Here is a 14,688-nt window from a genome sequence, read left to right on the forward strand (position 1 = left end):
CATGAATGATAGGAGACCATGCTCGGCGGTATTATCCACCAGAATGTCAACACGTGGCAAAGGGAAGTCGTCCTTTGGACTCGCCTTGTTCAGATCCCTGAAGTCGACGCAAACCCGAATCCTCCCGTCTTTCTTTGGTACAGGAACAATGTTGGCCACCCAGTCAGAGTACTCAGACACTTTGATGAACCCGGCCTTGAACTGTTTATCCATTTCTTCTTTGATTTTCAAGGCCCATTCAGGACGCATCCGGCGCAGTTTTTGCTTCACGGGTTTAGCTCCAGGTTTAATGGGTATCCGGTGCTCTGCGATTTCCCTATCAATCCCAGACATATCTTTGTAGGACCAGGCGAATACGTCCGTGTATTCGTGGAGGAGGTCAATGAACTGTTGTCTTTCCGAGGGGTCAAGGGTTGTCCCTATCCTAAGTTCTTGAGGTGTGTTGTCGGTCCCTACGTTAATAGGTTCGGTCTCCTCAATTATGGGGGTCCTGGTTTCCCGTTTGTCAAGTTCTTTGGCTAGGTGAGGTGGGTAGTCACTCAAGTCAAATTCCTTATAGTCATTCAGAATTGCATTGCAGTTAAATTTAGACGAGTCATAAGCAAAATTAGCGTTCATTAAGTTTACACGAGCGAAAAGCTCGGAGAGGACAGACATCTCATGGTAAGTCAGAAGCGACACAGCAGAGGAGGTGGCCCCTGGAACAGGCTCGAGGTTGTCATCTTCTATGGGAGTGGGGACGACCCTAGTAGACTCAACCTCTGAAGCAGCCATAAGCTTGTGATAAAACAGCGAGAAGGGGACCTTGACTGGGACATCAGGAGCGTTAGGAACTATGACAGACTCTGACTCCGACTCAGTCTCAGATTCTTTTTCACTTCCCTCTTTGAACATAGGGCCTTCTCCAGTTGTGATCTCGAGAATGCGGCCTTAGCGATCGGTCCACTTGACAGTTTTTCCTCCAGCCTTGTGTAGCTTTCTCCGGGTCAGTGTCAGAGATCAAGGCGGTGGGGTCAAACTGGTTGTCCCTTAGAGCAATGTTGATGATGTCCTCATAGTCGAGGTGCTTGATGTTATCCTCTCCAAAGAGGAGAGTCACAGCTTGTCCGTCGAGGCATGGGGACGGCTTAGACTCGATTGATGCAACTTCGGTGTTGTTGGGGATGAAGTAGCAGTCTTGGAAGACTTCCACACCCGGGTGTCTGACCTTGGCCACTAAGTTATAGATCGGCTCAGGAAAGCCATGGTAGAGCTCGGACTCTCCATCGGGGACAAAGTATCCATTGAGGGTCAAACGATAGGGAAGGAGGATAACTCTGTGCTTCTTGTGCTTCCGAAATAAGAGGTTCATCTCCTGGATATCCTTACTGGTAGGTTCATAGCCTAGTCCAAAGGGGATGTTGGGGACCTTAGCTTGTTTCAAGGAAGGTAAGACGCTCTTCAGCGGATTGAGGGGTAAACCCGGAAAATAACCCTAGCGCATCAGAATGCGGTTGACTGTGAGGTTCGCAAACGGGTCACAATTAAAGGGTGTTGATTCGTCAGTTATGGCATTCACAGCTTGACTCCCCACATCTCGTTGTCATCCTCCTCAATGTCTTGGGAGGTCATTCCCTTTTTCATGACGGCTTTGATCGGGGAAGCAAGAATAGTGATCGTTTTCCCGTTGAAGGGGACCCTGATTTTCTGATGAAGGGTAGAAGTAACCGCTTTGATGGCGTGAATCCAGGGACGTCCTCGAAGCATGTTGAAGGAGGCGTCGATGTCGACTACCTGACAACTGGTTTGCCTTTCCAGTGGTCTGGTTGCGACGGCTAGAGTGATAAGACCTACGACCTTACGACGAGTGCTGTCATAAGTGCGTACTCCTTGATTGGTTGGGACAGAATCAATTTCCTTAATACCCAGTTTGTGAGCTGTTTTGAGGGGAATGACATTCACCGCGGATCCGTCAACCACAAGGACCATAGGCACATTCTTTTTGAGGCATTGTACTGTGATGTACAGGGCCAGGTTGTGGTTCACTCTGAAGGGAGGGATATCTCCATCAGAGAAGATGAAAGGGTTGCTCAGATCAGGGACATGCCTTGTCATATGTGCCACAACTTTTTTCGGGGGGGAGGTAGAGGGCACGGTCAGTTTTCCCAAGGCTTGTAGTAGAGCTTGTCGATGTTCGAGGGTCGTGCCAATTACTTGCCAAATTGAAATTTTGGCTTTTGCCTTTTGCAGCTGTTTGAGGATCGAATTCTCGGGAGCCTTGGGTTGAGTGTCCACGTCTGGGACAACCAGGTCGCTCGTTGTTGGAACGACTGTTAGGTTTTGATAGGGGCGTCCGGACCGGGTAAGATGACCGATCTCTTTCGCATGTTTCTCTTTCCCTGGGACAATATAGACATATTCAACATCATCTCTCCAGATGCCATTGATTTCGGGATCTCAAGGGTACCTTGGAGAGTTATCCCTCGGTGGGCAGTTTTTGTGAGGGAAATTTTTGTGAGGGTAGTTTTGGTCAGGGAAATTTTTGTGAGGTTGATTATTATGGGGGTGATAATTGTGAGGGTGATTATTGTGAGGTGCATGCCAGAATGGTCGCGGGAGCAATCCATCCCGGTGAGGGTAGTTTTGGGTGCCTGGGGGACCTTCCCTTGGGCGCGGTGTTAGAGGATTGAAAATCAGTCGGCGGTAAGCATCGTCAAGTCAGGTAATCCTTTCGGAGAGACTGGCTATAGCTTTCTCAACTTGTTGGAACATGGCAAGCATGGTTGCGGCCCTGAACACAAATACCCCGTCCAAGGCATCCCTCTCCAAGGCATTCACATCATCATCAATTGGCAGGATGAGGTGTCAGCAGTCCAAGGTCGGCTCATCATCGGAGATAGCATGGATTCCCAAAGGGTTTGTTTTGTTGTTCGGTTTAGTCGGTGGAGGCAAAGGCAATTCCCCTTTCTCGATCATGTCTTGGATGATGTGTTTGAGCATGAAGCAGGTTTCCGTGTTATGACCTTTCCCTTGGTGGTACTAAAAGTAGGAATTAGGGTTTCTGAAGCGGAATTTCTTAGCATCAGACGGATCCGGGGTGGGTCCGATCGGTTGTAACTTCCCTTGGTCCATAAGCCTTTTCAGGGTGTTTACATAAGTTGACACTATATTGGTGAACACTTTTTGGGGCGCTCGGCACTCTTGGAAGTTGGTTCAAGGAGGTTGACCTCATCAATCTTGTTCGTCTGACCATAGGGGCGAGATCCGGTTGATGTGGATCCCTGGTAGCCTCTACCGGTGGTTTTGGCTAGGACACCCTTGCGGAGGTCGTCTTCAATGCGTGTCCAAAGGATTGTAGATCCTGGAACGTCTTGATGTTTTGGTACCTCAATAAGTTGACAAACACCGGGCGGAGGTTGTTGATAAACTTTTCCACCAAGGTTGACTCACTTGGTTTTGCTGACCAACTGAGTGCTTACTCTCCTCCAACGGGTTAAGCACCCGGTGAATCCCTCCTTATCGTTTTGGGTTAGGACCTCAAGAGTACGGGTATTGGCTTGGATTTCGACATTGTCGGCATATTGCTTAGCAATTTCAACTACAACCTCATCCTAGGTAGTGAGGTTCTTCGGGTCAAGGGAGTAGTACCATTGGCGAGGGATCGGTTCCAAGGATGATGGAAAAATCAGGATGAAAAGTTCCTGTTTAACCCATTTAATGGCCATATAGTCTTTGAAGGCTCGAATATGATTGAGTGGGTCCTCCACTCCCTTGAATTTGGGCACATCGGTCAGGGTAAAGTTGTCAGGTAGTTGATCTCCAACAAGCTCAAACCTTCGGTTGTTCTCAAGATGGATATTGTTACTTGTGGCTAGGAGTTGTTCTTCCAAGAGCTTGAGCCTTTTCTCAGTTTCAGTCAAGGGCGGAGTGTTGTGCTCTCCAGTTTCCTTGTTTTCTAGGGTGTCGATACGGGTCTCGACACGGTCCAGAGTGACCTTGAGAGCAGTGAGCAGGCTGGCTAGCTGAGCAGTTGTGACATCTATGTTGTCGTTGTTGTTGTTAGCCGAAGCTAAAGACGGGGCCATGGTTCTGAGGCAGAGAAAACAGCTCACATTACAACTCAATCCAACACGGTTCAAAGACTGAACGCAGACAACGTAAAGGACAGGACAAAGATCAGACTCAATAAGACGAGGATGACCGTGTGTGGTACCTCAGTGCTGACTCGATTTATGACGTGACGGTGTTGACCGAACTTTTGGCAAGCGTCCAACGTAGTGGCGTGACACCATTGGACGAGCCTCGTGGTGAGACGACTCATAAGTAAAGACCCATAAGAACGTTTCCTTTGACTCAATAGACACGAGGTGGAATTAGAATGGTGGACTGAAGTTTTCGAAAATAGAAATTTTCAAAAAGATTCGTTTATCGCTTTATAGACGCCATCCGTAGATAGGAATCTCCGCAAGTCGGTTAGTTGGAAAGGTTGTCTTAAGTTTGTTTGCAAAAGACGGTTTTGAGTTTGAGTTGGCTCGGAAAAAAATGTATTGTTTCCCAAGACGGTTTTTGAAATTCAAAATATATGTTTTGAAAATAGGGTTTGAAATGTTTGAAAGGGTCTCGGGGACGGTGTATGGTCCTCGGGATCTCGAAAGTGTCTCGAGAAAAGGGTGTGTGCTTTTCTCGGGTTTTGAAAGAGCCATTGTCGGCGCGAAACGGGATAAAATCCGTGTCTAGACGCGGCGATTATAACGGCGTAAAAAGGTTTTTTGAAATGGTTATAGAAAACCGAGTTTGAAAATCGTCATTATGACGGCCTAGGAAGTCGTGTCGAAAAGGTTATAAAAATCGGGTTTAAAAATCGTCATTACGACGGCCTAGAAAGGCGTGCCGAAATGGTTGTAAAAACCAGGTTTGAAAATCATCATTACGATGGCCTAGAAAGGCGTGTTGAAATGGTTGTAAAAACCGGGTTTGAAAATCGTCATTACGACGGCCTAGAAAGGCGTGTTGAAATGGTTATAAAAATTGGGTTTGAAAATTGTCATTACGACGGCCAAGAAAGGCGTGTTGAAATGGTTATAAAGCCCGTATTTGAAAATCGTCATTACGACGGCCTAGAAAGGCGTGTTGAAATGCTTATAAAAACCGGGTTTGAAAATCATCATTAAGACGGCCTAGAAAGGCATGTTGAAAAGGCAACGGTCGGCGAAAGACCGAGGTTTGAATTGGCCATTATAATGGCGCAAAAAGGTGTTTTTTGAAAGTTTGAAAATGACACGGAAGGACTTATGATCATATAGCACATAAGCACTCACAGTTTCATTATTTTATGCATAATGCTGACACAGGTTTTGGATTAGAAGGGTGGGTTACACACCAAGCAATCAAACCCCAATTTGCGAGAGGGATACCAATCCAAACAAAATGTGTAAGGAGGGTGCCCATGTGAGACCCCTCGATAGGGCATCAAAAATAAAGCGGAAATTACGAGATTTAAAAAAAAACCTTTAAGGGTTTAAAGTGCGAAATTCACCATAAGTGATCAAACAAAAATGAAAAGAAAGATAATTAAGTTTTACAATTTAAAACAAGTGCGTTGGGGAAAAGATATCCCACGAATAAACACAAGTCTAACGATAGGTGAGTCTAAGCAACCTATAACTAAGGTCCAAGGTTCAACGTTCTCGCTAGCTCACACGTCTTCCCCATAATCTGCATCACAAACCTGTCATTCATGTAAACATGAACGCATACGGTCGTGGGGAGTAACTCGGGGTTCTCCCACCACAATATGTCAAAATGCACATAAGCAAGAACTTAATTAAACATATTGATCATGCATCATACTTGAATAATATGGACAAGGGAATATAACGATAATCATAACGAGATAGGCATATTGCACTCTTAATGAGATAGGCATGGTACATTATATTAAACATGCATTCAAGGTAACCAAAACATGGATATGAGATTAGGCATCGAATCATATGAAGAAGGTAAACAACGGATCAATTGAATAGAAAATACATGGATGGAAACCAATAGCCATTCCTTTGAAAACCTCTTAACAACCATAGCACGGGACGTGGCTACTAATGTCACATTCATACTTATGGCTTACATCTCACCATAAGAACGGATGGGAACATCAATCCCGGCGATCATATCGCAACTAGGGGCTTGCATCTCACCACTAGTATCCGATAGGACCAAGACTCTCACAAATAGTTATAGAAGACGTGCACTCTCGTATATAAGAACACACCAATGACCGTAACAAGCAAGACATTTACAAAGGATTGACTCAAAACAAGACAAACCTCTAGACTCCAACCTCCTGGTAGGACGACGATCATAATACGGTCCTAGTCTAAATCTGGCCAGACTCTCGGGATGGACGACACCCGATTCGACATACAATCCCAAATCGTATCCAAGACTCGATCCATGACACCTAGCCGTGCCCCAAGGTCGAGTAACCCCAAATCGGAACCATGGTACCTATCCGTACCCCAAGGTCCGAAGAGGCGGAAGGAAGACAGCCCAACTCGGAAACAATGGCACATAATCGTGACCCAATGGCCGAGGGCAAATAAATAAGGAATGTCGAGTAGTCACACAATGTAAACCGTCACGCTCCGGTCACAAGTACGAGTAACAATGATTGCACAAACATAACGTAAACAATTCATGTGAAGCATGTATAAGTATAAGAGTATAACAAATATCAAGTACTCCCATGATAAAAGAGTCTCAACACATCATACACAAGCATTAGAACCAAAGTTAAGATGCATACCCAACAAGAAACTCAAAACCCAATCTATAACAACAAGTTTAGTACTCGACTACAACAAGGGTCAACTTCAAACGGTCATAACTTGAGTTCTATACATGATAATGAGGTGAAACCAGTTGGAGGTGATAGCTTATCCTCTTACGGTTCTGACGGTAGGTCATAAGCCTCAAACAAACAAGTAACGAAGAAGTTATGGCCATTTTACGAAAACTGGTCAGGCTTAAACCGCAGCCTGCGATAGTGGCCGGAGCACGCGGTGGGTGCCGGAGCCTGCGGTTTTCCCCTGCCACCGGACTGTTTGCACGACAATTTCCTACCCTTTCCGAAAGTCGATTCCTACCAATTTTTCATCCCAAATTCCTCTTAAATATACATGTTAACACAATGATACCTAATAGAAACCACAAGAATGTAATTGTCACACATCTTGATGGATTCAAGCACAAGATTTTGACCCAAAATCAAACAATTAATTCATCCAAACATCACAACTTTACCCAATTGAAAATCAATGTAACAACATGCTTAAAACTCTTCAACCAACCATGAGATGGTTGTTCATACAACCTCATTCAACAACATACATGTGAAATAAGAAAAGATTCAAACTTTAACATACATATGAACAAACTACAAAATATAAACACACAAATTTGACATAATGTCGAGTAACCCATCACCGTTACCTTTTTGCTCTTAATCTCTAATGTAATCGTTTCACAAGCAAGAATCCACTTCCGGGCCAACTCACCTTTCTCCTAAACATAAGAAAACACAAAATAAGACTAAAAATCGAAACTAGAAAAAGGGTACCATATAGAGGATGGCTCGACAGCCCCAATAATGGAGGAAAGTCGGATCTTTTCTTACCTACAAAGAAGGAGGGCGATGAGAGGAAGAGATAGACGCGAAAATCACTTGAATCGGATAAGAATTGAGCAAATTATGGTGTTTTGAAGATTTGTAAGATAGATGTATAAAAATGGTGAGGGTTGTTGAAGATGAATTTCAGAAAAAATGAAGAGGAGATGAAGTTGTGAGGTGTTAGGTGAGGGTTTTATGAAAAGAAAAGAGAAGGAGAAAAGGCCCATAAGTTATAAAAAGCCCAACAACTCAAATTGAGTCGGTTTAAAAAACTAGAATTTTCGTCTCAAGCCCACTATAACTCAAGACGGGAGATATTATTATTATTATCATTATTATCCGACCAAAATATTTATTTTGTATAACTTAAGCTTTAAAAATATAATATTTATAAAAATCATGTTTAATAATGAAATTAATTAAATTAAATTATTAAAATATAAATAAGACAATGAAACGGTTAATTAAATTATAATTGCCAAAATAGAAAATTCGCGGGTGTTACAATCACCCCATCTTTTAAAAAGTTTCGTCCTCGAAACTTGAAAATGGAAATGAAATGTCGTATAAAATAAAACCGGAATTTTGAATTCGGTAACCAAAACATTCAAAAGGTTACTTATCGTAAGAATCAAAATCCTTTCGAAGTCTCAATTAAAATTTTCCGAAAATGAACCGATTCTCATCAAAGGAACGAAAATGCTCTCGTTGCGCATTCAAGAACATCACATTCCAAATCAAAGATATGGTCAAAAGCAAATCATTTGTATAAATCAAAAATCAAAATACTTTCAAAGACATTGATGAAGAGTTTTCAAAAGTATAAGTCTCATTCATGGAACGAAATTGCTCTTGTCGTGCACACAAGAACGCTAACTTTCCAAGTCTAAGACAAATTTAAAACAAAAATCATTCGCCGACAAGCGCAGAACAAGTTATTAAACGTTTCAAATAACGAGTTCTAACATCCGATCAACGTCAAAATCAAAAGAGAAGGCAATTCACTCAAATTTTCTTTTGCAAAGGTCAAAATAGAAGTAGAGGCTTCATTTCTAAATTAAAAAGGAAGTCAAATTCCTGAAAATATAATATTAAACTTTTGACAACGAAATCATAAGTAGACCAAAGCTAGTTAGAAATTGAGCAAAGTTAAAAGTAACTCGGGTTTAGCAATTAAAAATCAATAAAAAGGAGTTATACTCGTAGGACAAAAGGATAACTAAATCAAATTTTCGTTTTTGAACTCTTAAAATAGGTAGGGTTTAGTAAAAGTAACATAAACCTTTAACGACGAACCAAAAATGGTAGTTTGAAACGTTTAGAAATTTTATGAATTGAAAAGTAACTTAGATATCATGAAAACAAGATACGCTAAGAGGGTTCAAACTTAACCAACAAAGAGATAGGATGAACTTCCTAGGAGAAGAGTTGAAATCGAATCTACCAGGCTATCAAAGATTGAATTCCATAGGTTAGCATCAAACTCTAAAGGAGGAGCAAGCATAAACGAGGAAGAGAGGTATGAACGGAAACACTTATGGTCAAAGAGGACGGGAAGTTAGGCAACAAGGAAACACTAGATACTTAAATCTCGAACAACAAAGTCACCCTGAACGGTTCCGAAAACTTCCTAACCACTAAACTCATAACCACATAACTCCCAAAAATTTCCTCAAAATACTCACAATTTACTCCTATGCTACCCCGTGGGTCAAGTCACTCCATCACAATTGTGATTCCATAACTCTCAAATATAAATCATCTATAAACGATTTCCATGAAATATCAAAACTACTAAAAGAGTTACACACATAACCAACTATCGACTACTAGGAGTTCTCACTATGGTAAAATCCTAAATCAAAGGTCAAAATCTCCAGGTCTTTATACTTTCTAACACTCCAAACCAAAATCTTATTCACACCCGAATTCACAAGCCTAAATGATCACATTCCCCAAATCTTAAAGACCACCAACCAAAAGTAAATAGATTGTCATACAATTTTTCCTACCCAACTCAACTCAAGTGCCACTAATCCAATTTTGACGAAATCAAGGTTTGCAAAGAATCCTCAAGGGCATCTCACTCACTCTACAACGTAGCCAACAAAGCCATCACTCCACTAAAGAAACAAAGGGTAATAACTAGGTCAAGAAATGATAGGAAATTTCAAAGGGATACATGAACATGACGAGGTGTGAGATTAAAGGAGTCAACAATAAAGGTAACTAGTTAACACAAGTAAGAGACATTAGAATTAGAGAGGTATTCAAGTCAAGGAAACGACAAGTAAACTTTTATACTTAAGAAATAAATCTAATCAAGGTATGAACGAAGGGAAGGAAGATGATTAGAGGTACGAGGGGGATTTTAGGGCTTAAACCATACACTTTCTAAGACTTAAGGTTCTCCCTAACAAGGTCACGCCTATTAGGATATTATACCATCATAAAAAAAACGACCAAATTCCAAAACGAGGGTCAAGGCAATTCATCTCATTCTTTATATGCAAGTCTCTCTTAAAGGATTACACCTCTATGACTGATCAAGGTAAAAATAAACGCTCGCTTAAGGGTTGATGAATTGGTTAGATTCGTTGTTCACCTATCCTATCACATATTAGGATTTCTCTAAAGCAAATCTACCACTCTAGTATAAAAGCACCCATTTACCTCAAGTACTTGACACAGCCTCAATGTTCCTAAAACCATAGGGTTAACAAAGACTTCTCAACCAAATTCTTCAAGGGAAAACTAATATCAAATCACATCACCATTCTATTTGGGACCTTTAACATCTAAGAATGGGTTCTATTCAAGGCTTCAATCATAAATCTATCTCATATTCTCCTAAGGTGACGACGCTCAACCTACTAAGCTTTCAAATCCCAAACATAAACAACAAAGCCAAGTTCTATAACTTTAATCACATAGGCAACTTATTCCTGACACGAAGAATCCACCAATCAATTATACTTACTTGGTCAAGGAACTAGGTATAAGAATCACTAAGTATTTATCATCACCTTACCTAAGTCTTTTCTGACATCCTGACCTCTCAAAACTGGGGTTAAGGGTCAAAACACAAACAAACTCCACAAAAGCCAACTTATCCGACCGAGTTAACATTCCATAAGGCAAAGATGAAGGTATACACGAGGGGCATTATAAGGAGAAAAGGTACAAAGACAACTCCTAAGATATGGAATAAGAGTTGCGAAAGGCATAGAAGCACACAGATAAGGGAATATGACAAGGCCCTCAAAGAGAGGAAGGTATCTTCGAGACGGTAAGGAAATCCTTCAAGATAAAGAGTTCCTTAAGCAAGATGTTATGGAAGGAGAAACAAAAACATGGGATAGGTCGGCCGGGTACCAACCTAGCTTCCAAGGTAAAGCAAAAGAGAGTTTAGAAAGGAGGGATGAGCATCACGGGATAAAAGTAAGGAAAGGTGGATCAAGGATAGAAAACACACCCATAACGGTGTCGGGAGGAACGGCGGTTCCGACTTGATTCTCGACAAGCGTGACTCTTCTTGGCTCGGCTTCCGGAGCATGAGGGAGAGGAGGAGGGATAGTCTTCTTCTCGGGGCAATTCCTGAAGAGATGTCCGGGCTTCTTGCAATGGTAACACTTCAAGGGCATAGCATAGCATCCAATCCCGGGGTGATAAGTTTGCCCACACTTGAAGCACTTGCGGTTCTCCTTAAGCCTATTAGTAGATGTAGGTACTTGTCCTTTCGGCTCTTGCACTACTGGCTCTTGTCCTCCATGGTCTTGTACTCCTTGTCCTTGGACTCTCGGCACCAACCTCTTCTTGCTAGGATAAGACGAGGATGAGGGCACAGATGGCCTCTTGCCACGGCGGATAGGGCGATGATTCACATGAGCATTGGCATTCCGTTGATTCCGAAGAATTAGAGTAAGGGCTTCCATGATAGTATTCTCCACCTTGGTTGGTCGTACCATCTTCTCAAGACACCAAAGAGTCAACCATGTTAGCACCTAACATATAGCATGCACAAAGAGACTACCAACTTAGGTCCTTAGTCCTACCCATCTCTCATTTATTATTTGAGGTCAAGTTCAATTTAAATTCGGGGTACACGTGTGTGCGTCGGGAGCAACATATGCTCTGATACCAACTGTGAGACCCCTCGATAGGGCATCAAAAATAAAGCGGAAATTACGAGATTTAAAAAAAAACCTTTAAGGGTTTAAAGTGCGAAATTCACCATAAGTGATCAAACAAAAATGAAAAGAAAGATAATTAAGTTTTACAATTTAAAACAAGTGCGTTGGGGAAAAGATATCCCACGAATAAACACAAGTCTAACGATAGGTGAGTCTAAGCAACCTATAACTAAGGTCCAAGGATCAACGTTCTCGCTAGCTCACACGTCTTCCCCATAATCTGCATCACAAACCTGTCATTCATGTAAACATGAACGCCACAGTCAGTGGGGAGTAACTCAGGGTTCTCCCAACCACAATATGTCAAAATGCACATAAGCAAGAACTTAATTAAACATATTGATCATGCATCATACTTGAATAATATGGACAAGGGAATATAACGATAATCATAACGAGATAGGCATATTGCACTCTTAATGAGATAGGCATGGTACATTATATTAAACATGCATTCAAGGTAACCAAAACATGGATATGAGATTAGGCATCGAATCATATGAAGAAGGTAAACAAGGGATCAATTGAATAGAAAATACATGGATGGAAACCAATAGCCATTCCTTTGAAAACCTCTTAACAACCATAGCACGGGACGTGGCTACTAATGTCACATTCATACTTATGGCTTACATCTCACCATAAGAACGGATGGGAACATCAATCCCGGCGATCATATCGCAACTAGGGGCTTGCATCTCACCACTAGTATCCGATAGGACCAAGACTCTCGCAAATAGTTATAGAAGACGTGCACTCTCGTATATAAGAACACACCAATGACCGTAACAAGCAAGACATTTACAAAGGATTGACTCAAAACAAGACAAACCTCTAGACTCCAACCTCCTGGTAGGACGACGATCATAATACGGTCCTAGTCTAAATCTGGCCAGACTCTCGGGATGGACGACACCCGATTCGACATACAATCCCAAATCGTATCCAAGACTCGATCCATGACACCTAGCCGTGCCCCAAGGTCGAGTAACCCCAAATCGGAACCATGGTACCTATCCGTACCCCAAGGTCCGAAGAGGCGGAAGGAAGACAGCCCAACTCGGAAACAATGGCACATAATCGTGACCCAATGGCCGAGGGCAAATAAATAAGGAATGTCGAGTAGTCACACAATGTAAACCGTCACGCTCCGGTCACAAGTACGAGTAACAATGATTGCACAAACATAACGTAAACAATTCATGTGAAGCATGTATAATTATAAGAGTATAACAAATATCAAGTACTCCCATGAGAAAAGAGTCTCAACACATCATACACAAGCATTAGAACCAAAGTTAAGATGCATACCCAACAAGAAACTCAAAACCCAATCTATAACAACAAGTTTAGTACTCGACTACAACAAGGGTCAACTTCAAACGGTCATAACTTGAGTTCTATACATGATAATGAGGTGAAACCAGTTGGAGGTGATAGCTTATCCTCTTACGGTTCTAACGGTAGGTCATAAGCCTCAAACAAACAAGTAACGAAGAAGTTATGGCCATTTTACGAAAACTGGTCAGGCTTAAACCGCAGCCTGCGATAGTGGCCGGAGCCTGCGATAGTGGCCGGAGCCTGCGGTGGGTGCCGGAGCCTGCGGTGGGTGCCGGAGCCTGCGGTTTTCCCCTGCCACCGGACTGTTTGCACGACAATTTCCTACCCTTTCCGAAAGTCGATTCCTACCAATTTTTCATCCCAAATTCCTCTTAAATATACATGTTAACACAATGATACCTAATAGAAACCACAAGAATGTAATTGTCACACATCTTGATGGATTCAAGCACAAGATTTTGACCCAAAATCAAACAATTAATTCATCCAAACATCACAACTTTACCCAATTGAAAATCAATGTAACAACATGCTTAAAACTCTTCAACCAACCATGAGATGGTTGTTCATACAACCTCATTCAACAACATACATGTGAAACAAGAAAAGATTCAAACTTTAACATACATATGAACAAACTACAAAATATAAACACACAAATTTGACATAATGTCGAGTAACCCATCACCGTTACCTTTTTGCTCTTAATCTCTAATGTAATCGTCTCACAAGCAAGAATCCACTTCCGGGCCAACTCACCTTTCTCCTAAACATAAGAAAACACAAAATAAGACTAAAAATCGAAACTAGAAAAAGGGTACCATATAGAGGATGGCTCGACAGCCCCAATAATGGAGGAAAGTCGGATCTTTTCTTACCTAGAAAGAAGGAGGGCGATGAGAGGAAGAGATAGACGCGAAAATCACTTGAATCGGATAAGAATTGAGCAAATTATGGTGTTTTGAAGATTTGTAAGATAGATGTATAAAAATGGTGAGGGTTGTTGAAGATGAATTTCAGAAAAATGAAGAGGGAGATGAAGTTGTGAGGTGTTAGGTGAGGGTTTTATGAAAAGAAAAGAGAAGGAGAAAAGGCCCATAAGTTATAAAAAGCCCAACAACTCAAATTGAGTCGGTTTCCGCTAGAATTTTCGTCTCAAGCCCACTATAACTCAAGACGGGAGATATTATTATTATTATCATTATTATCCGACCAAAATATTTATTTTGTATAACTTAAGCTTTAAAAATATAATATTTATAAAAATCATGTTTAATAATGAAATTAATTAAATTAAATTATTAAAATATAAATAAGACAATGAAACGGTTAATTAAATTATAATTGCCAAAATAGAAAATTCGCGGGTGTTACAGCCCAAGCCTTGTCCTCGAAGGTAATGAAAGCTCTATGATGAAACATAAATGTGTATTGTCAATGGTATGCTTGACTCAAGCGGGATACGAAACGCGGGGATGAGAAAACTCACGCCGACGAGACGATCCA

General features: G+C 41.6%; 1 long non-coding RNA gene across 2 annotated transcripts; it reads right to left on the bottom strand.

Annotated features, from left to right (window-relative positions):
• Positions 1–5,535: 5,535 nt before the first annotated feature.
• LOC141628600 (uncharacterized) lies at positions 5,536–14,347 on the bottom strand. Of its 2 annotated transcripts, none has more exons than XR_012537155.1 (3): positions 14,061–14,347; positions 13,877–13,948; positions 5,536–5,707 (listed from the first exon to the last, which is right to left on the bottom strand). It is a non-coding gene; the product is annotated as an uncharacterized LOC141628600 (long non-coding RNA). The 2 variants fall into 2 exon arrangements; XR_012537156.1 differs by lacking the exon at positions 5,536–5,707 and adding an exon at positions 11,878–12,074.
• Between the last annotated feature and the right edge of the window lie 341 nt (positions 14,348–14,688).

This window comes from Silene latifolia, chromosome Y (genome assembly GCF_048544455.1).
Source record: "Silene latifolia isolate original U9 population chromosome Y, ASM4854445v1, whole genome shotgun sequence".
Taxonomy (NCBI): Eukaryota; Viridiplantae; Streptophyta; class Magnoliopsida; order Caryophyllales; family Caryophyllaceae; genus Silene; species Silene latifolia.